The sequence below is a fragment of the Plectrocnemia conspersa genome, unplaced genomic scaffold, assembly GCF_051122295.1.
Source record: "Plectrocnemia conspersa isolate PC_06_02 unplaced genomic scaffold, ASM5112229v1 ptg000009l, whole genome shotgun sequence".
In the NCBI taxonomy this organism is placed as follows: Eukaryota; Metazoa; Arthropoda; class Insecta; order Trichoptera; family Polycentropodidae; genus Plectrocnemia; species Plectrocnemia conspersa.
The window spans coordinates 7,394,874-7,418,787 of NW_028277173.1; the positions used below are offsets into that span (position 1 = coordinate 7,394,874).

At 31.2% G+C, this 23,914-nt stretch overlaps 1 protein-coding gene across 2 annotated transcripts in view; it reads right to left on the reverse strand.

Moving 5' to 3' along the window:
- The window catches only part of B4 (imaginal disc development protein B4), a 95,446-nt gene extending 73,538 nt beyond the window's left edge, over nt 1-21,908 (reverse strand). The window contains exons 1-2 of one of the 2 annotated variants that reach the window (XM_088191588.1): nt 21,843-21,908; nt 21,406-21,538 (exon numbers count right to left, since the gene is read on the reverse strand). The gene's annotated coding sequence lies outside the window, so the exon portion shown is untranslated. Of the gene's footprint in view, nt 1-21,405; nt 21,539-21,825 lie in introns of both variants that reach the window. The other variant, XM_088191587.1, reaches the window with a different exon arrangement.
- Nucleotides 21,909-23,914: the final 2,006 nt, after the last annotated feature.

Genomic DNA, 23,914 nt, shown 5'->3' on the forward strand with positions numbered 1-23,914 from the left:
ATTCAAATATAACTCTAAAAATATGACGTGACCGATCAAAATTATACATAAAAATAAAAATGTATACAACTAATACAATCATAGGATTGAAATACTTAATGCTTATAAATCATATATATGTATATACTACATTCTAAAAGTTGAATATTCATATAATAAAAAAACGAAAGGTTCATATTATTACCGAAACGGTTTAACATAAATACATACCAAAACGCAAAATAACAGTTAAATCGTGATTTAAGATTGCTCTACAATTTTAAACATAATCAACGTTTTAACTTACTGTGAAATTTAAGAATTTATAAATAAATTTAATACCACTGTATCAGTGATAAAATTTACCCAGAATGATTTTTATCAAGACCTTGCTCAAAAATAGCATTACTCAACGCGTATGGCTTAATGTCCTGAATTTTTGCGCATGTTTCGTTGTACGTGCATATAGCAGGGAATCGAGGTTTCCGTCGCGCTTTTAGACCTTATAAGGACTCCATCGTTTTTACATTGAAATGTACACTGGCGCGGCCGTAATTTACAACGATGTAAATATGGATGTGTGTTATGAAATCTCCCATAACACACCGCAACGATAACAATGGCACAAATCAAACACAATGTAAGTGAATTTGCTTCGCGGCGACTTTGCTTTGTCCGCGATTGTTTGTCGTTATCTGAGAGTGAAAAATAAGAGTGACACATTTAACGTTAACAATCGTGAAAACCACGGTTAAAGTTGTGCGTCTTATGCGTTATGAATGCATTGAGAAATTTGTCTATTCTAGGATCTATATACATAGGTCCTTGCGGGTGCAACCACTGATGCCTTCAACATAAACGTCGTGTTTTCAAGACATCGAAGAAAAAACATATTAGCGATGAATTTCATCAGAAGTTTTACTCGCATTAAGAAAATTATTGAGAGGTTCTTAAAAGCAAACGAAAATCACAGATTTCCCTTGTAAATAAAAATTAATAATCTATATTCTAAATATATTAAACATATTTTAAAACCAAATAAAAATTGGTAGTTCGGATCATCCATGCTTTTCAAGTATTCGTGCCCTTCCTTCCGAGTATTAGCCTGAATAATCAAGGATATTCTGTATTTCCATATCAAATAAGTATATGTATATGTTTATAGGCATTCACATCCCTATATGTAGGTATGTGGATATTAGCATACACTCTTAACAGTGCCAAATAAGGACAATCAAAGACCATATCGCATGGCGGACATTAGTGACGTTTTCGGAATGTATACGAACGCCTTATCGCGTTTGCGACCCATTAGTTCAGGAATGGGCCATATCCGGTTCGTCGGAACCGAAAACCGGCCAAGTAGGTTCATTACGGGATAGAACGATGCAAGTGAAGTACATACAATATAATACGAACGCCGGTCTGTTGCCAGTTGCGTAACTGTTAAATTCAGAACCGCTGAATTATCGCAATGGAATTAACGTCAGCCATTATTTGTACCCACTCGACGGTTGATTGGATATTTTTTACCATTGAGTATTCTGTAAAAAGATATATCTGTTCTAAGGTAATGCCTGCTCACAAATTAGCGATCCTTATGTATTTGACAAAGGATCGAAAATGGGATTAGAAATATTCATTTAAATAAAACAAAATACTTAGGCTAGATGTTTCAATACATAAACTTATAATAGTTTTGAGGAATGAATCATAGAATTACTTAACCGTATGTCTTAATTCGATGTACTTATAAATCACACTGTATTGCCTAACTAAGCGTTCAAATCATATTTTAAATATTTTAAGAGCCACAATGAAAATTTAGAAAAAGTTTGCCTCCCGAATTAAAATCAAAAAATCAAATCTTTTTATTTCTCATTTCTCTATAAATTGTGAACTTTATATTATATTAAATATCAAACCAAAACTCTGCTATATGTTTCCAATAATAATACATAAATAATATCAATCAAACATGTTTTAACAAAATGATTTGTAATTTCTTATTCAGAGGCAGAAAATATGTTTGATTCTGTCGAAGACGAAGACTATATAGAACAAAATATATCGTAAGTAGAAAAAGACGTTTATCTTGCAGATAAAATAAATGTACTTTTTAAATAATATTTATTGAATGAATTTAAATTCAGAAATAGATAATGGTGATGATAAATATTCGAAACTACTGGTAAAAGAACAGGAAATATACAACAACTAATAGATACTTTGTCTACGATTAAGCCTACGTTCACTTAAAATGAGGCAAATTTCTTGATTGCAAATGATTTTATAACTCCAACGTAAAACGCGTTGTTTTATGGAACAATGCTTTAAAATAATGAATATAAAGATGATGTTGTAGATTTAGTTTTTGTATATAATTTAAAATATGTAAATACGTTTATTTTAATAATATATAAAAAAAAGCTAATTCTGAATAAATATAAGTATTTTAGGCAAGTAAAATATTATTGGGGCTCTCATTTTTGCAGTGACAATCGACAATTGAGAGAAACAAGACAAAATAGTGTAAAGGATGGGACCACAGAAAAGCGCTCGTTGCGACTATGAAATAGGGTTTCACATAAATAGCACGCAAGGTTCTCCGGTGCATTGAATGAATATTTATTTGTTACGAAACGGTCACGAGAAACAATATATCACTGTAAGACAAAAAACACTATAAGGCCATAAAATTTCCGTTGCACAATTCGACCTTGGAAGGATGTGAACTTTCAAAAGGCGTATACATATTTCGTTGGTCTAAGAAACGAGTGCAACAATTGGCTGAACGATCGCTGCAAGATTGTGAATCTTCAGCGAGCTTTAATACTTAAGGCTGGTCTCTAATGAGAAGTAGGGAGAGACACTATGACACTAGCAGACACCTGCGGCACTAACCAACGATATTCGCCCATCATAGTTTGTCGCAATTAGGGATTCCAATCCCGGGATCCCGAACGATTTTCAATACCCGATGAGTCCCGGGATTATAAAACATAATCCCGAATTTTTCGGATTGATTGATTTATCAAGCACAATCGAATTATTATTGACAACATCGTTATATTTCGTGTACAAACTTGCGCGAGTTGCACGTGTCATCTGTGAATCTTTGAGGCTATAAGTCTGAACGTGCTTTTTCAGCAGCAGGCTGCTTAGGAACCAAAATCAGATCAAGGCTAAATGATAAAACACTTGATGCTTTGATGTTACTTCGTGAATTTTATTCAAAATAATGTTTTCAATTAATTGTGTCTATGAATGTACATATGTACATACATTGTCAAAAGTTCATTTTTATCTTCTCAAATAAATATATAAGAACTTCCCTTTTTTATTTTTATTATATTATTTTCTATTTTAAGCCCAAGACTAAAATTATACGTACTTTATACATTGTACGTTATAAAAAACAGATGTAAAAATATATTGTATTTTTCATTTTAAATTATTTTTATCGATAAAATAACATGAAAATTATCCCGGGACTGGTCCCGGGATCCCGGGATCGATTAATTGCAATACCGAAATCCCGGGATCAAAATTTTGGCCCGGGATTGGAATCCCTAGTCGCAATGTATGTAATTTTAACGAATACAATATTACTAGTTTCCATATGTGTCTTTCTGGCTGCGAAGTCACACCCCTTAGGGTTACTAAATCTTAAAATATATACAAATATTAGTATGGTTTTGTTCGAAATCGTGATCATGGTATGTCCATTACTGCCGAAATATCACAATCGCGTAAAAACGCGGCTTTCAAAAAATATAAACACGCGTGAAGCTCTTAAAAAAATATGTATTAAATATATACACCATTGCTTTAGAAATAATTAATGACTTTCTTGAGATAACACCGTTAATATATTAGGGGTACCGGAAAAGATTCCATTTTTTTTTACATTCCTTGTTTGAGATCAGTTTGACCATGGACACGATGGAGTGAGCATCTTTGTATGTTTTTTTTTCTATAGTATTGTTCCTTGGCTTTCTTTTTGCGTCATAAATATTTTTTTAATCTTAAGGGTAAAATTAGCAAACCAGAAGCAATCGAACAATACATACGGCATTGCATGCTACTTTTTTTTCGATCAAGGCTGGAAAGCAACTAAGGCAACTAAAACCATTATTGAAATTTATGGAGCAGTAATAACAGCAAACAGATGCCAGTTTTGGTTCCGGCGATTTAAATCTGGCGATAGGACATTAACAGACGTTCCGAAATCAGGACGACTTTCGAAATTCGACGATGAACTGCTGAAGGTCATTTTGTAATCAAATCCTCGTCAAAGTATCGAGGATTTATCCCAAAAACTTACTGCTCCGTGGTCCACAGTGCAAGAACACAAAAAAATTCAGCAAAACTAATCGAATGGGTGTTTGGGCTCCCCGTGCGCTGTCCGTAGCGAACAAAGAGGAGCGAATGAACACGTGCGATTCACTGTTGTCAAGAAACAGAATTCACCCATATTTGGATCAAATTGTGACTAGTGACGAAAAGTGGATAGTATACGACAACGTGGTGCGAAAAAAACAATGGTTTTCAAAGAAGGAAGTACCTGTTCCGACCCTTAAGCCCGACCTCACCCTTCGCAAGTCCTATTGTATGTATGGTGGGATATTCGTGGAATTATCCATTATGAACTGTTAAAACTGGGTGATACGATAACTGCAGAAGTTTATTGTCAACAACTCGAAAGATTGAATGAGAAATTAAAAGTGAAACGTCCGAATTTGATAAACCGAAAAGGAGTGCTTCTGTTACACGACCACGCGCACCCTCTCAGTGCAAAGATGACCCGTGAAAAAATATGCAATTTAAATTTTGAAGTCTTGAAGCATCCTACATATTCGCCAGACCTCGCTCCTTTTGATTATTATCTCTTTAGATTTATGGAACATTCATTTAGGGACAAAAAATTTGAAAATCTGAAGGAAGTCGAAAATCATTTAAATTCGTATTTTAATTCGAAACCACCAAATTGTTATAAAGCGGGAATCCAAAAATTGCCTAAAAGTTGGCAAACAGTTCTAGATAACTATGGGGATTATATTTTATAATATGTAAAATAATATGAAAATAAAATTTCAATAAGACCTATGATGTTTAAAATAATGGTTTTCTTTCCGGTACCCCTAATATTAGAGGAATATAGTGTAAAAATTATTTTCTCGAGAAATAAGTGGCAGGTTGGACATGAATTGATCTATATATTTTCTTGAAACGCTGGAGTCAAAGATATTCATAATCATACACTAAGTATTATATGAATTTCTGTGCATTGTTAAATTGTTGAGTATTTGTTGTCTCACTTTCTTAATTAATTTAAAATAAATTTTTAAACGATAATTGTTTCTTATCGAGAATTATTTCTCAAGTATTTCTCAAAAAAAATGAAAGCGGTTTCTCGAGAATTTTCATTATATGTTATTTTAATGAAAATTTAATTTATACAAATACTTATTTACAACCACTGCAATTTTAAAGATAATTAGTGCTTTTAATCCATTAAATTCACAGCAAGTAGTACGAAAAGGAGGTGATATTTCTAGAAATTACGATTAGCAAACTTTTGCTGATCAACAAAAAAAAAGGAATACAAGAATCAATGACTTAAGAATGATTATATAATTATGTCTTTGGCAAGGATTTGTTTGACGGCTAGAAGGAACAAAAGTAAATGTTTCATGTAAATGCTAAAAATCGTACAATAACATGTTGTCATAATATGCACAATACGAGAAAAAATATAATATTTCAATCCTTTCAGATTCATAGTGTACTTTGTGATTTAAGCTATTAAAATATTTCCCATGGTGGTCTCACATTTTAACGAAGAAACCGTTTTTTCCCTTAAGCAGTTATCACAAGCAGAACAAGCATAAGTTAATCCCTAATTAATTTCCTAAATTAAGAATAGTGTAGTGATTTAATTACTAGCACCACTGTATAAGTACATATATGTGTATGTGCATATAATATTTATGTTTTAAATTGTTGCATATTTTAAGCTTTTGGCCATCGTAGCGTATTAGGTTATCCTGTTAGCACACGATGGTCTTAATTTTATTAAATAAATAAAAAAAAATATTAACGCCTTGCGGGCTTAGCGCGACTTAAGATAATCGACCTCGATATTAATCCGTAAAATTAAAATACCTATAAGCTCAAAACATTTAAATAGATATTTTTATTCAATTTTAAACCCATTTATTAATAAATATCACTACTCCTTGCTGTCTTTAATAAATAAAATAAATAACTTAAAATAGAACACGTTCGCTTTAAAATTACGCACGTCTATCGCTGAGGCTTAACTCCAATTATTTTTTTATCAACGGAAATAGCAACCTATGCACGATTCCCAACATTTTTTGCATTATTATAAACATATAAATGTTGCGGTCTACAGCGATAAATTCTATAATGTTATAATCCGTTCGAAGAGCGTTCGAGCGTTGAAATTAATTATGCACCGGTGAATATCTACATTTGCGGAATTATCGATTTGTACTTTGTATTCAAAGTGGTCTATCCCGGTGGAGGGAGGGGTATGTGTTGTTTCAACTTGAAATTATGCAATTATGTTGCAGTCAGATTCGTAAAAGGAAACGCGCAGAAGGAGGGAGGAGGAAAAAACGGAGAAGAGAGATCAGTGCGTAGTGGTACGATCACATGGTGGAAAATCGAGAAAAGAAACGTTGTTTCCGCATTGATGGTCGCTTTCCGTCGTCGATTCGCGAGTTGCGTAATGCTGATCGATGAAGAAGAACGAGGGGGAACAAATGAGATGAGCGATTCGGAAAAGGAGATCTAATTTATAACTGATTTATGGATAAAATGACAAAATATAACTGTAGATGTATTTAGGGCTTCCGAGAGCGAACACCGTAATATAATTTCTTGAATTAATAATAATAGGTAATAATTAACCCTTACTAGGCTACGAAAAAAATTGGCCACCGTTGCGACATATTTTCTATAATCATATTTTATGCGAAATATTTTAATTGGGCAGCAAAAAAATTTAAAATATCTACTCATAATATTTACATGATAATTAGTCGTGTTTTGTTTGCTGCTCAGTGTTGCCATATAGTGAGTCCAAGTCAAAAGCAATTAAATCGTGCCATCGTGGTGAAAACGCTTGATTATCAAGCGTTTATATTAAGACTTTTTATAACAATATGATATGAGTGAGAATCGAATGAAGCACATCTAAGCCGAATTTTGACCAATAGAAGAGCGCAAAAAAAAACAATCCACGTCAAAAGCAATAAAATCGTGCCGTAGCCGTCTCAAAACTACAATAAAAAAACTACAATCTGTCCCTTTGAATAATGATGTTTATTGTGAAAGTACTACCAGGAAAGTGGGTGCTTTTGAAGGCAATGTTCCGCTTCTTTTATTTATTGTAAAATATGTATAAAAAAGGGCTAATAGAATTTATACTTGAAATACATCAGTACGTACATCTCATTGATAGTAGCCACAAGTCATATAAACAATGCCGAACATGCATAACAGTGCAACGTTCGCGCCACAGTGATAACAATAAATGCGCAAGATTAACTTAATGTAATGAATAAAAAAAAGCAATCTCACAAGCGATAATCGATTTTCCATTGATTCAATACTTCAACGATCGTTGAAAAAAATATGACAAATTGTTATAATTTATGCTTTATCGAGCAATTGTTCCTTGGACCATCGCCGATTGATTTTTATGCACTTTTTCCAGTCCGACTTGAGATCGGTTTTAACAATTCGATTTTTAACACACAGAAACCTTCTCTTCTCACCGTATATGTACGAATTCTTCGGCTACCGGTATTGTCGATCCTTAAAGCACGTGCGTTTGTACGTGTATATATGTACGGGTTAAATTATGCACGTGTGTGTGTCTCACGCGCAATCGCAGGCCGGCGGCTAGTTAACTGTTAATGGCGTTTTTGTACGTACACATACTGGATTGACTGTCTGATCTCCACCTGGTCGATCCCAGCACAGCATCCGATTCGAATTCGATCTCGGCAGCGGCCGTTGACAGCAAAATCGATCGAATTATGTTTTTTCTTCGGACGAGCTGGCGGATAGACGGATCGCCCGGGGCTGTGCTTTGGAATAGACGATTTTTTTGTAAGAATTTATGTATTTTTGATTGATTGTTAGTGGAAGCGTGAGAAAATCGTGCCTATATAAATGAGTGTAGAGAATTCTTAATTCCTGTGTTACTTTGCTAGTCTAAAGGATAGAATTTCGTAAAACGTTTTTCGATTAAGTTTAGTAACACATTCAAGAATGACAAAAATCGAATGTATTTCGAGAGCTATCTATGTATTTGTATATTTTATTTTGTACTACAAATCCGACCATCATGACTCGATAAGTTTTCCCTTTTCATTATACAATTAATCATTTAAAAAGTAAAAGAAAAAATTATGGTATACACCTAAAATAGATGAGCATCATCCCCCGTATTTTTTCCAGCTCCTCATAGCTATCGCCGAGAACATATTTGTATTTGCCAAGCTCCTTGAGAAGCTGGATGGCTCATCCGAGAAAAGCGTTCTCAAGCGCTGACGTCCTGGCCTCAGCGGGGAGGAATAAGGGACGTAATCGTAACTCTTTATGGCACTCTAAAACTCGCAGCCGTATGCGGCCGATCATTGACGGATTGTCGACACCACCCCTTAGAAACGAACTAACCTAACCTAACAGGTTACCCCAATACCCCAATATATATATATATATATATATATATATATATATATATATATATATATATATATATATATATATATATATATATATATATATATATATATATATATATATATATATATATATATATATATATATATATATATATATATATATATATATATATATATATATATATATATATATATATATATATATATATATATATATATATATATATATATATATATATATATATATATATATATATATATATATATATATATATATATATATATATATATATATATATATATATATATATATATATATATATATATATATATATATATATATATATATATAATTAAAATAATACAATCAAAATTAAATGATACGATCCAGACCAGATCCTCGTAGCTGACGTTAAACATGTTAATGTGCAATGCCAGAGAGAGCCGGATGACCACAGCCATATACGAATCGGAAAGTGCGCAAGCCCTAGCCCCAGCGGTCATTAAAAGAGGACGCGATCGTGATTCTCGAAGACGTTAAGTTCTTTAATTTTTCTTTCATTTATATTAAAATATTCATCCCGTTTTAGCAAATATTTTGATAGATTAAGACATGTTTAATAAGACAATAAAAAAAATATTAAATAAATATATTACTATTAGTTTTAAATGACTTAATATCTAAATATATGTATTTTAAAATAATATAATAATATTCTGTCTGTTTTTATAAAATATAACAATATTCAATCAGTTTATAAATATTTAAGATTAATATAAATTATACATGGATTATGTAGAGGTAAGTTATATCATCTACTCACATAATTTAATTAACATTCTAATTATGGCAAGTCTGTGCATACCGCTTTAATAGAATCATCGATTGTTTACTGCGCGTATTTCTTACTCAAGTATCAGGTAGAATTTCATTATAAATACATGCAACAAAGCCCAACGTTAAACGCTAATGGACGGTCTCGTAATTAGCAAGTAAGACATTGTTACTTAAGAGATTTGTATTTAACGAGACTTCAACGGTCTAGGCACTTATGTAATTAAAACATGAATCTTAAGAGCTATACTTTTTTCCTAAGCTAGTCGATAATCGATAAATTTATTACTTAAATATTCTACATGGAACTTGAAAACTGATATGTTCCATCTTGTCACAAATTCTCACATCTCAGAACCTTGAACACTACTTGTTGGCATTAAAATTAAACGCTTTTACAATGAAAGATCTAAAATACTGTGTATAATTACTAATCATATAATAGACAATTAAAACTATATGTAAGTGACAATATTAAACTCAAAAATTATTTACACAGTTTAGTTATGAATTTATTGTTGACAGTGAATGTTCATATTATGTTCATCTTTCAATGTGTCATTGTAATGTTATCGTATATTCCATACAAGGATACTTGTATGATCAAAAACGCCATGAAACATTGTGTGGATAAATGCTAACATGAAAATATAAATAAATAGCATTTTTCTCAAGAAATAACAGCCAGCGTGTTAAATTTGGCAATCATTTTGGCACTCACTCATAACCCTTTAAAAAATAAAACCTATACTGCTATGCTTTTCAAATTTAACCACATAATTTAACTTGATTGCATTGAACTTCAAATTGGTGTTGAAAATATTTATGCTTGGTCATCCGTTCGGCGTTAAAAATGTCATTTCATTACATAAGCAAGGTCTAGAACACATTTAAGTTTTGATAATGAATTTTGGTTTCTGGGTGTTTTTATATCACGAGAAATAAATATTCTCATTTTCTCGAGACATATTGATAAATAAAAAAAATATATTTAAAGAATAGTGTGCGATTATAATAATACAGTATATCATTCTAGATATATTCATATTATTGATGAACAGAGAACTGGATGATTGTTAAAGAGAATAAATTTCAATAAAATAATGATTTATTGTAATGGATGCGAATAATTGAAGGAACAGAGTGAATCGAGCTACTTCGATTAATTACAGAGCGTCAAGTTACCAAAGATTTCGGGCTCCTTTTTTACTTCGGGCTAGATTTTTCTACTATACATTTTTCATATAATATGAACATGATAAAGATAAAAAAATATTTTTGGAAAAAAGTTCGCTAAAAGGCAAATTTTATGGCGTAATTCTGGGGAAAGCCCCCATATATTTTTGCAATCTTCCGATTTTCATGCAGAGCGATTTCTTTTAATCTGATTATTAATGTAGTTCTTAAATTATCAAAGGCCGATTAGAGTAGTTAAGAAAATCGTAAACATTTTTTTGCCATTTAAATATAATACTTCCGACCTCTATTAAAAGCTACCAAGAAAGCATGTATATTTTTAAACATCTGGCACGGATTCACCCTTTTTTATGCAGCAGTATAAAAATGCGGCGGTAGTAAAATATTTAAAAATATTCGTTTAAATTTATTTTTTTAACAAAAAAGGATCTGAAAATTCTCAGAGAAACACTTGTATTTCAAGTGGATTATAGAATCTCGTGTCTGGTTACCAAATAATGCGATAATGAAATTTTAGAAGAGATTTCTCAGATATTTATTTTTCTCATGTACTGCGATATCTCTGTAAGATATGATGGAACAAAAATATCTATAGCCGGGACTGGAAAAGCATTTTTTAAGGCTGCTGGTAGAAAATCTAGAATGATGCCATCTTTTTACCAGTGCTTATTTTTTCAAGAATAATATATGATAGCTATATCATGAAATAAACATCGCTTTCATACTTTTTAATCGAATGTAGAGAGTATTGTATACAGCACCAGAATGAAATGTGTTTGAATCCCATATGTATTCTATTGTTTTTCTATTGTGTCAAAGGTACCGGAATTAGTAATTATTATACAATTATGATTTCGATCGATCATCAAAGATAAGATTTTTAAAGATGAATTGAGATAAAATTGATCTAGATCGTACATACATATTATAGTTACAAGTTTATAATGCATAAAATAGATGCCACTAATTTACTCTACTCACTAATTGTTTCTCAACTTATTTAGTACCTAGTAATAGTGTTTACCTCGTTGAAACGCATTTGGTTAACGCCTATATTGCAACAAAAAAATTACAAGAAATGAAATATATTTAGATTATCTTTTCTGTGCATATCTACTCTGGTATTATCATACAAAGTGCATTCAAAGTACTACTGACCTATCGCCTTCTTAGACTACAAAATCACCCTATAAAGCGTCATAAATCACCAATATGCATATGAATGTTCTATTGTGTCGATTCCAACCGGACGTAGCTTTAAGAATGTCAAACAATTTAAAATTCAAAGTCTTGCACACACATTAAAAAAATGATACAAATGTAACGCTGATGATTAGCATATTCATGAAGTTTTTCATCTGAAAGCTCTCGTTCGAATGCGAACACTACGCAAATCCCCGTAAACGGCGGCCGATCACGACGGCTAGCTGCGGTTCTCAAACCGTGTTCCGCTTCGCCCCAGCGCGGGTCAGCAGTCGGAATAATGACCCTGCGAGCACGCGGCCGAGCGAGATGACATAACCGGTTCCTCTTAAACGGCTCTTACACGCCCGAATGGCCAATTTCCTTTTCGATACGAGCATTCGGCACTGATGATGGTCAGCTTAGCACTAACGTCTTGCGGTTCAGTACAATTGGAAACTTTAGGTATTGCACAAAGACTGGATATTGGAGAAACAGCTTTGGTTACCGACTATTGCCTGAACAGAATATTTGTATGGAAAATATTTGCAGAAAAAAAAACTAGTGCATTTTTTTATGCTATAGAAAAGCCATTTATGATTCAACTGTAGTGCTGCCAATTTTCTATCTGGATTAAAAGTCTTCGTCAAGAATATAAAATCACCCGTAACGAAAAAATACACACAAGCAAACGCAGTTATGTTTAAATGATTACCATTAAATAAATTTGATATGAAGATATTCATCATATAAATATTTCAGTGACTGCATTTCAATTATTATATGCTATAAAATTTACCTCCGAATGAACTGAAACCTGCGCGGCTAAATAATTTTACATATTTAAGAACTTAGATTTGTTGCTCTTGAATTTGATTAAAGGATATCCTAATAAAAAGTTTTTAAAATGTTAAGAGCGCTACCCAAATTATGGATAAAAAACTACAACAAATAGCTCCGAACGAGGAAAAATTACTAAAATATTTTATTTCAAGATATAATCAACACTATTAAGCATAGTGGAAAAACACAAATTACTTGTACATACGTAAAAAGGTTATGGTTAAATATATTAATTATAATACAAATAATTTATTTTATATAATATGTATGAGATTCTCGTTTATTTGACATTTTTGGTTAAATAAAAATTATGCTATTATTAAAAATACACATTAAATTTTATAGCTACAATTATATCTATAAAATGTAATGTGTATGTATCGAATAACATTTGCATAGTTACACTGTAAGACCCTGCTCAATTCATAACCACTACCACCTCCTCTTAAAATGATTTTTTTTATAAAATTTCATGTCATTCGTTACAAAAATATCTTAGTTACACTCTAGAACCCTGAGGAATATATAAAATCACCCTTTACCCCACCATATTTTAAAACACATTGAACCTTTAAAAAGCTATAGTATTAATATTTTTGTTACAATTCCTTTGTCCCTTCTCATTGTGCATATTAGTTTCGTCATATATATTAATAGTTTGCTTTCAAAATAATAAGTTATAAAGCTTTGCCGTTAAGCGAGGATATATTTGTTTATTCTTTCTGGAGAACTACTTTTTGGTATTTGTATATAATATATGTATGTAAATATTACAAGAATTGCGTCTCTTCGAACTAAGCACAGATTAACTTGCGTTAAAAAATAATCAAGACCACTTACAACTTACTGTTACAGTGAATGTGTATTTCCAGTGAAACTATATTTTTATAGACATTTCAGTGAAATCATATCGGAATACATTTTTACCAGAAGATAAAATTATCTTTTGACAAATGTGAAACGTGTAAAAAAGCGACGTACGTGGTAGTCTTGAACAGTTGTGAACGCCACCTGTTAACCCAGTACGCCACCAGCGAATTTTGAGGAGTATCGCCGTACATGTACGGCGGTCGATCTTTCACTGTTTTAGGGTACCTCAGATAGTTACATATAACTAAAGAAACATTATATTTATATAATATATGTTTTAATTTGAATTAATGTAATGATATATATATAGAAAATAATAGCAATAAATTAAAGAGTACGAAATAAATGTAAATAAAAAATATTTATATGAATTTTATAATAAATATTAGCCTCTGTATTGATATAAAAATAACTACAAAAGGCAAATAATATATAAAAATATGTTAATTTAATAATAGAGTTGTTGAAATAAATTATTAAAACATACTAATACAAAAAAGAAGTAAAATAAATCAAAACAATAATACGTTAAGATTTTTTCTATAATTTATTGTAAATGCAATAAATTGTGTATACTAACAAATTACCAAATGTGTATAAATTTACTCACTACTCAGAGGGTTAATGCACCGCGCAGTGAATAAATACAATTTTACTGATATTGACTAGTTAAACTATAAATCATTTGTTTGATATATTTTAACTGACCTAGTTACTGGAATTATATTTACACTATACCCTATTTGCGGTAACACAGTCAGTTCCAGAGTTATCCATTTCATCATTATTCATAATTGGGAAAGAGATAGCAAGCTCAATGTTGCCGACACGTTTAGTTTTTTGAAGTTGATTTTTTGAAGTCAGAGGAGCCTGAACGATTGGAAGAGGCATTTCTTCGATTGAATTTGAGAATAAACCAGATGTTTTTAGATGTATAAAAATAGAACGCCTTTGAACGCTAAGAGAGTATTCAAAAAGTAAAATTGTTGGGTATTCTTATAGCAAAAATGAAATAATGTCAATTCTCAAATGCTTGAACAAAAAATGAATATTACAGTAAAGCATTTTCTTTATACAAGTTGATTGCTAAACTATTTTTATTTTAAATGTTCTTTGATTATTTCCTTTTTAACTCCAGTGGGTAATATCGGTCTAAACAAATATATATTAGAGTAAGAGCTAAAAAATATTACGCTTTAAAATCCAATTACTAAAAGTATGTCAAATTGCTTAACTATTGATGAAAAACTTTAAAAAATCAGCTTTTCAAACAACAAACAGATCATAAACATAACGCAAGATCTAAAGAACGACGCTTACACATATTCACTGCAATTTTAAATTCATTATAAAAAAAATGTGCTATGAGAATGTACGTATAATATGTTTAGAATATAAGAATCTAAGTTTAGATCAACAGTAATTTATTTATATTTTACAATAAAACACAACATAAATTTGCTTGTTGATGTTAAAGATTCACTTTTGATTTTTCAACCCATATGGTTTATATATTTTAAATGAAACATAGACATACAAACTTTAAGAAGGAAAAATATACAAAATTAAAAAATATTCCATGAAATATTTATCAAGTATTTTTAATTCTGTGGTTTTATAAGAGCTTTACAAAGAAATCTAAAATAATCTTTTCAAAGAAAAAATATTAGTGTATGTATAATACATACATATGTATGTATATATTATAACAGAATAAAGAACCAATGACACAATCAATGTCAAAAATGGTGAAATGCAACCGCCGATTGATGACTAACTTACCAGACATTCGTTTACATTAGAAATTCCAATAGTCGTTACATAACCGACGTGCAATGTTAGCAAAAAGACATAAATTAGCATAAACGTCCGACAACACAACGCTACTTCGAACAGCCGAAAAAATTGCACAACACGTTTTGAATTCTTTCAATAACCTCTCGTTTTGCCATTGAAACGAAGAAAGCTCCGCGTGACGCATTTTGAATCGATTAATTAACCAGACGTTTCGAACAAACGATTCGCCTTCTTCAAAACAGAACGACAGACACAAAAGTAAATAAAATAAAAACAAGCAAGGAGTGCTTTTTCTCGAACGCGTGGGTTTTAGCGAACCGAAACCAGTCACCGGTCGGGTATGCATGCAGTGGGTGAAAAAATGCATTCGGAGGTTCGTTAAAGGCACTTATTTATAAGTGTTAATGCATCGAAATCGATGCAAATCCCTCCCCACCACCCAATCTCAGTTTGCGGTTTAAATATGTTTTTGCAATGGTTCGACATTCTTGTTTATCTGCCAAAAATCAATGAAGCGCGAATTTGCGAGAGTCGTGATTCAGAAATGTTCTGCAAAATACTTGCTGGTTCCATTGGAGATGTGATTCAAGTTTAAGCAAAAAAATAAATCGGGAAATTCAATAAGACCTCAGTTGATTCATAAAATTTTCTATAACGTATTTACGAAAAAAATACATCAAGGTTAGTAGCGTAATGAAATTCAATGATTGTCAATAACTATAATTAATCAAGTTAGTTAGTGGAGAATAATATTATTGTTTTTTATAATATCAGACAGTATATTGATATATTTTATTATATTGTAAATTGTTTAACGCCATAATTATAAACCATACAAAAAAAGTAAGCTCTTCTAAATATATGTATCCAGATTTTTTCACAGACAAAATTATTATCATATTACAAACAGACTTCAATATTTCTTGAATATCCAACCATTCCAATCTAACAATCAACCTTCTACAACTTGTAAAACTATTATTCTTTCTACTATTATTGCTCTATTTCGCATTAAAAAAAAAATATTTTTCTTCTACTCTTATTGCTCTAACGTTTTATCTAATTTATTAACCCTTTGAGCGTTATCGCCGTACATGTACGGCGGTCGATCTTTCACTGTTTTGAGGTACCCCAGATAGCTAAATATGTACATATTTTGCCAAAGAAATAATCATTAAAGAGCATTATATGTATATACTATTTTTTTAATTTGATTAAATGTAAACGATTTTCATAGAAAAAATTATTGATAAATTAAAGAGTGCGGAATAAATAAACATTATAAAAAATATTGCGAGCTTAAGAAATGATATCGAAAAATCCACAAAATCTAAATAATATATAAAAAAATATGTAAAATAAATTAACGAAATTGAATAATAGAAAAGTGTTGATAAAAATATTACTACATACTATACAAAAAAGTATTAGTATAAATCAAAGCGATAAAACGTTGAAAATCGATAATTTAAGTAAAATAACTCTCTCCCAGATGTATGCCAACAAATATAAATTATATAATTAGTATATAAATTAACTCACTACTCAAAGAATTAAGCATATATAATATTGTTGCACAATAATTATACTAATATGGATTTTTTTCTAATTTTACTATCCTAGATAATATACCTATTTTTTAAAACAAATAATTACAATGTTCCTTCAAAATAATCTAAATTTATTTATTAATATTAAATCTACCTTTATAACCTGACAGCCATAAGCCCAATTCGTTACAACGGGATAAATCTGTATCAACTGACTCAATCAGATGTAATGAATACCTACAAGTAAGTATCAACCACCAGACAAAGTCTGGGAATCAGTGACATCTACAATATATAAATAATTATAAATTATTATGTGTAATATAATTTATGACCAAATAGATGTTACTGTTGCTGGGGCAGTTTTTTGTAAATATTAGCGCAGTTTTTTTATAAATGAAAATACGAGTGCCGCTGCGGGGGTTCGAACCCGCCACCTCAAAGTTATTAGTCCGAGATGTTACGGACTGCGCTATTCCGTCCTTAAATATGTTATATTATCAACTATTTATATGATATAAGTATTTTTATATTATTATCTAACATATCTTCACAATCAATAGACATACATTTAGTTTTCCTAGATTTTCCTAATCTCACATATAAATATCGTGATGATTAATTCAAATAAAACTAGTTTGCCCATATTAAGTATAAAAATTCTCTAATAATACTTCATCTTAGAGATAATATAATATATGACATGTATAAGAAATGGAAGAAGATTCACTTTTTCTGGAAAATAGAAAAGCCCTATCCTTGAAATATTTAAACTGAACGGGGTTTACATGTGGTTTATCATGCCTGTCAGATATTTTCACCATATAAATGAAATGAATATCAACATTATGGATGCAACTTAAATATTACAAATTACCAATCAGGAAGAAGAGAATAGAGCAAACTTCCCAATGTTAGTTGACGTGTTTGTCTAAAATGGTGTTGAATTACACAATTCTATGTCAATTTTAAACACTTGGAAATAATACAGAACTCATTTAAAGGTATTTTTTACATCTTGATGAGATAATTTTTTTTTATATTATGCATATATACTTTATCGAAGACTTAAGCATAGATTATAGTGTAACTTTAAAACTGTGGTATCGAAGTATTATCTCTGTACACAAAAACATTCTATGTGAATTTCAATTCTTGAAACAATAAAGACATGAAATATACATATGTCCAGCATGATCCGATTAAAATCCTAAACCACAGCTAAAGATAAACAGCAGCAGTCTTCACATTGGTTTATTGAGCAAAATAAGTAAAGAAATCATGCTGTATTTTTTGCTATATGCTATAGAACTGTGGCCAACCCGCGGCCCGCGGGCCGCATGCGGCCCACCTTGAACATTTTTCCGGCCCGCGTGATTCATCACACTTTTACAAAATATATTTATTTTATAATCGCCAATACACTATAGACAATTTTTTCACTCCAAAAAATGTCTATAATGTATCTAAATCTAATATGGGGATATATAATTTTATATATGGCCCACTGAGTTATGATGCATTTCCAGTTGCCAAAAATCATTTGAGTTGGCCACCCTTGCTCTAGAAATTTGTGCATACAAATATATGCACAAAGTTCGAATGACATTAGATTTTTTTAGCACATATGCTATATATTGAATGTTCATTTAACAACACATAATTTAAATCTAGAGTTCCGAAACATTTTTTTATATAAATTGTTAAAAAATATAAGATTATTATTGAATTTGAATTGTTAATGCTTTTGAAACTGACATTTTAAATGAATACTTCATTGTAATAAAGCAACATTAATTAGGAGAACCACTCAAATCTAACAACGGCATACTGCCATATTAAAATTCGCCTAATGACCGCCTTCCTTCGGGTGTTTTCGTTACATCTAATTTAGAAACACTAAAAAAGATCTCGTTAATTAATATTTTACTACGCTGCTGAATATAAAAAATTTGTTAGGATCTTTTATGGTATTGAAATTCTCACAGAACAAGTAGATATATCGTTTGTTGCATCGCTATAAGAGGCGAGTATTATTTTATAGATATAGCAATGAATTTACATCGTTTTCCAATGATGTAACACTTTATTGTACCGTAGTAAAATTCGAGATATAACCGAGTGATATCGACGCGCGGGGAAGTGCGAACCTCGCTTGCCTACTAACTGTATTTTGATTTTCAGCTAATTCGTTTGCGTATACTTTACACGGTAAACGCATTAAACGCTTAACATAATTGCAATGCGTGTATATATAATAAGCATTAAAATTGAGACCTCGACGAACGGCCTTTGAGTCAAACTTTATAATGTGTACATTTTTGAATGAATCATTGTTATTCGACGAAAATTTTGACATACATTTTCCCATGCATATTAAACTACGATTAGAAATATTTTTTCTATTAAACACACTCAAATTGAGCGTTGTTAAATGCTCTCGGTGCGATTATTTTTATTCGTAATAGTTAATGGAATATTTGCATGCTCTGCACAGCAATGATTAAATTTAGGTGTTAATGTTTCATGGAGAAAAAAAACAATATGTAATTAAATTAATGCATCGTTAACAGAGGCAATCAATTATTTCATTTTAATCATTTACTAATTATGATTATGGGGTATTTAAATGTACCTTTTGATAGTGATTTATTACTGATACAAAAAAATATCTCGAAGGTAAAAGTTATGTAATTAAAAGTATTAAAATAATGAATAAATTGTTAGACTATTTTTAAATTCTAAATATTGTCATTTCTCATTATATTGTGATAAGACTTCAATGTCGAAAGCTCTCATTGATTACAATCCATATATTGACAAATTTGATATATAAATATGATACAATAAAATGCTGAAAAATGTATCAATTGATAAACGATTCCTCTTTCATTAAAACGATAAAATATAAAGATACAGATAACTATTTATAAAAACTTAGAGAGGCGTTTATTCTACGCTCAATGGAGAGGTTACATGCTTTTATAATTCTTGGCAACTATTATTACGTTAATTTATTCTGAGGCAGATGTTAGATTGCCTTTTGATGTATATACTTAGAAGTAGATACTACAGAAACGCTCCCTCATATTTTATAACTCAGCTAATAAAGCAACTGAGGATAAAATATTCGACAGGTGAAAACTTCTCCCATATTCTATAGCAAAGCTTTTTTAATTAAACTAAAAACCAAACTGTGTGACTACAGCATCAATCACATTTGCTTTCTTAGTTCTAATAACCAGAAAATGTTTTGTTTATTCAGATTTGATATGCAATGGAAATATGTTATTTAATACATCAATGCTATTGACAAATCTTTATTTTCTTAAACCTTAGTATACAAATTTAATCTTATGTTTTTTTCCTATGATTATTTTTAAATGACTGAAATTGTTTCCTTACATCCTTACAGCGTTTTAAATTTGAAAATATGTTTTATTGAGCTACTAAATTTAATTATTTAATAATACATAATTCATAACGTAGGCAATGATCATATGGACTTGGTTTATTTATTATAAATGCGTTACAATGGGGTAACACAATCAGAGATATCAATGTATTTTAGTAACATATATTTTAATAATTATAATAAACTATTATTACAGACTGAGCTCATTTTAATTTTAATTATTCATTCCAAATTTCCCAAACACGATTTGAATTTATTACTATATTTAATATAATACATAAGTTGCTATAAACAATATATATTAAATAATTAACTAGCTATGTTATTGTACATACAAATATTGATGGATCGGGATGAAGGGATAAGCAGGTGTCTGATTCAAGAAAGTGGAAAAGTCGATTCTTATGACAATTTAAGATCGATTGTCGATCATATGAGTGTTCCGTTCAATTAAATCATGTCAGAGTTTCGACCCGGCGCGGCTATAGGTAACTGTACGTACGTGGGTAGACAATTGATAAGTTGCATTGAAAGTTGATTTCAAAACTGCGCGCGCGCACAAAGGAGCATAAGTAAATCCGCAAAGGCGATTAATGCAACAAAAAAAAAAACAATATTGTACGTATAATATATTCGGAGATGGTATCATCACTCTTCGCGAACTGCAACAGTGTTTAAATGCAGTTTGGACTAATATTTTTTCATCGCCGAATTAAACATATTTATGAAAATTATATGCGGAAATATCTTAAGTTGTAAATTAGACAATAAATCCTTTTTAACGCCCATATTCGGCCTTCGAGTGCACACAACGAAAAGGAGGCGAGGTCGCGAGGAGTACCGACTGGCGTATTGCAAAATCGATCACTATAGCCGACTAACTACCCACCCGGGACGCGAGTTGCGACTATATATTATATGTACGATCGGTGTCATCGATGTCATCGATTTTGCAATTGCTGCCATTTTTTCGCATCATAATGACGATTATATTATACATAGAGTACGTACCTGGCTCGATTTGCGGTTTCCACCTCGTCCATGTCGACGCAGATGCACGATGCACGATGCACAAAACACAACAGATAAATAAAACAAACACACACCAACGATAATAATCGATAACGTTTATCCAATGTCAGACCTAAATCGTAAAATGGATCAATTTAATACACAAATAGAAGCAACATGGCGATCGTGCCTTTCAAATGTCAAAGTCGTGTAATTTTTTTATATACGAGGCCATAACGGCTCAATTTTCGTCCAGGATTATTAAACGTCAAGTTTGATAATAGCGATGTGCCGAAGGGTGGCACGAAAAGAAGAAGAAGACGCGGACAATGAGATCGCGCGCATGCGCGGCGCAGCAACAGATGTGCGAAAAATTTTAATTGTAACTAGGCGAGCTTCGGGCGTTAGGTTTTCGTTTACGTTTGCGTTTTATTTACAAAATGGCGGACGCGTGCGCGAAGAGCCGGGTATCGACCATCGGCAGCGACGACCGCTCGGCAACTGGCCGAACGACAAAAAGCGCCTCGATTCGCGACTATCGCCAGCGGAGGCTTTGCACAAACGGCGCTCGAAGCTCCAGCGGCTTCGAAACTGTACTCGCGTGGACGCCCTCGCTTTTCCAACGAAGAAGGAGGGTCGGTTCGTAGCTCTAGTTTTATCGTTACTCAATTTCAAACAGCATTATTATTGTTGTATTTTGTTTCATATTTAAATAAAATATAAAAATATTTATAAAATAAAAACCTTTCAGATTATTATTATTACCACTATGGCTCTCAATTATTCGTAGTATTCAACAATTCAAATATTGAATAAAAAATGGTTCAAGTATTCGAATATTCGTATTTATTCCTGTAAAATATTATTTATTAATTACTTTCATGATCGTAAAAACTTTTTGAATTTTATAAAATATGCATAGCACAGCGCTATACGAATTACTGATCAGTGATGGCGTCAAAAGAAAAATGCATAATTTTTTATTATACTTACTTTTTGATCAAGGACGTCATTTCAGCTTTTTAAATCACTATAATTAAGAGAAGCTGCGATTGAATTAATTCAGCAAAATTAATGGAACATTTATTGTATATATAATAGCAAATAATGTTTGGAACGAATTTGTAATACATAAAGATCGGATCTGTATCGGCGTTTGTTTTTTGCGGATTCACATATAAATTAAATAACTCGAAATAAATTAACCGCGAACGAATTATTGAATTGATTGAAACAACAAATATACATTATACGAACTACACACATTTTGAGATAAGCATTAAACGATAATAAATCGTAGAGTCTAAGCCATAGACCTCTCCAACATTTTGGAATTTTGCGAATTTCGGTCATAGTAGACACGGCTGAAAAACATCATATTTTCAAATGATTTTCGAAGGCGTAATTACATTTTCTGTTGAGAAGGAGCATCTCATTGTCTTGCATTTAGAAACAAAATAAAGGTGCATAAAGGACCATGGATTTTGGAACGGCACTAGTTACTCGGGTGTATTGAGAGAAAAAAGACTATGCTGCTAAAGTATACAAATTAATTTATTCTAAGGGCTGATTTATACGCTGCCAGTTGCTGGCATGCCAGCTGGGAGTTGACTGGCGGGTTCCTGGCATTCCAGTCCACCCTGCAGTTACAAGATTTTTGTCTAACGCGTTTTGACATATTAGACAAAGTCTACTAAGGCTTCTAATTTGTTTGAGTGTATTCTTATAACACAATCTAACTTAAACTTTGTATTATTTAAATATTAAGCTATTGCTATAATGTATATTTTAGATATGTTTATATTATAATTAAAGTTCTTGAGGAAATGCAAAATAAGAAAACATTTTCTGCTAATTTTAAAATAATGGAATAATATTATAAATTAATTTACCCTTAACCTAGCTCACTAAAGATAAAAGAAATGCTCTTTATGCGAACAGGCGGACGACAGACCCCACAACTGTTTCCAATACCATTATAAATTAATAAACTGGTCTTTTCCTACGGTCTCTTTCTGCGGTTCATAAAATGAAGGCATTTAAAGGGTACATATTTTTAATAACATCACGCAAAATAATTGCGTCGATAAGAAGCACTGGCTTAGTTGGGGAGAATCGGCGCAATACGCTTCGCTCGTTTATCAAGTTAAAATTGAATAATATTTTGTTATTGTATCCTGAAACACTCGTATACCAAGTTACTCGCAATCCAATGTTCAACTACATAAATTTATGAAAGTGTTTGTAAATATCGCTAATAAAATGTAATTAAAAAATGTGAAGATGCATCAGTTTTTTTCATTTTGCTGTCAGTTTATCATTAATAATGATTTCTTATTTATATGAAAAAATATACAATTAAACAATAAAGAACGCACGCTCAATGTGTATCCGACAACATGCAATTTCAACATAGATAAGCAACACAACAATACACTAATGGCGTATTTGGAAAGTTAAAGAAGCCCTGATTTAATATATAATGGGTATTGCAGCGCGATCTAGGACG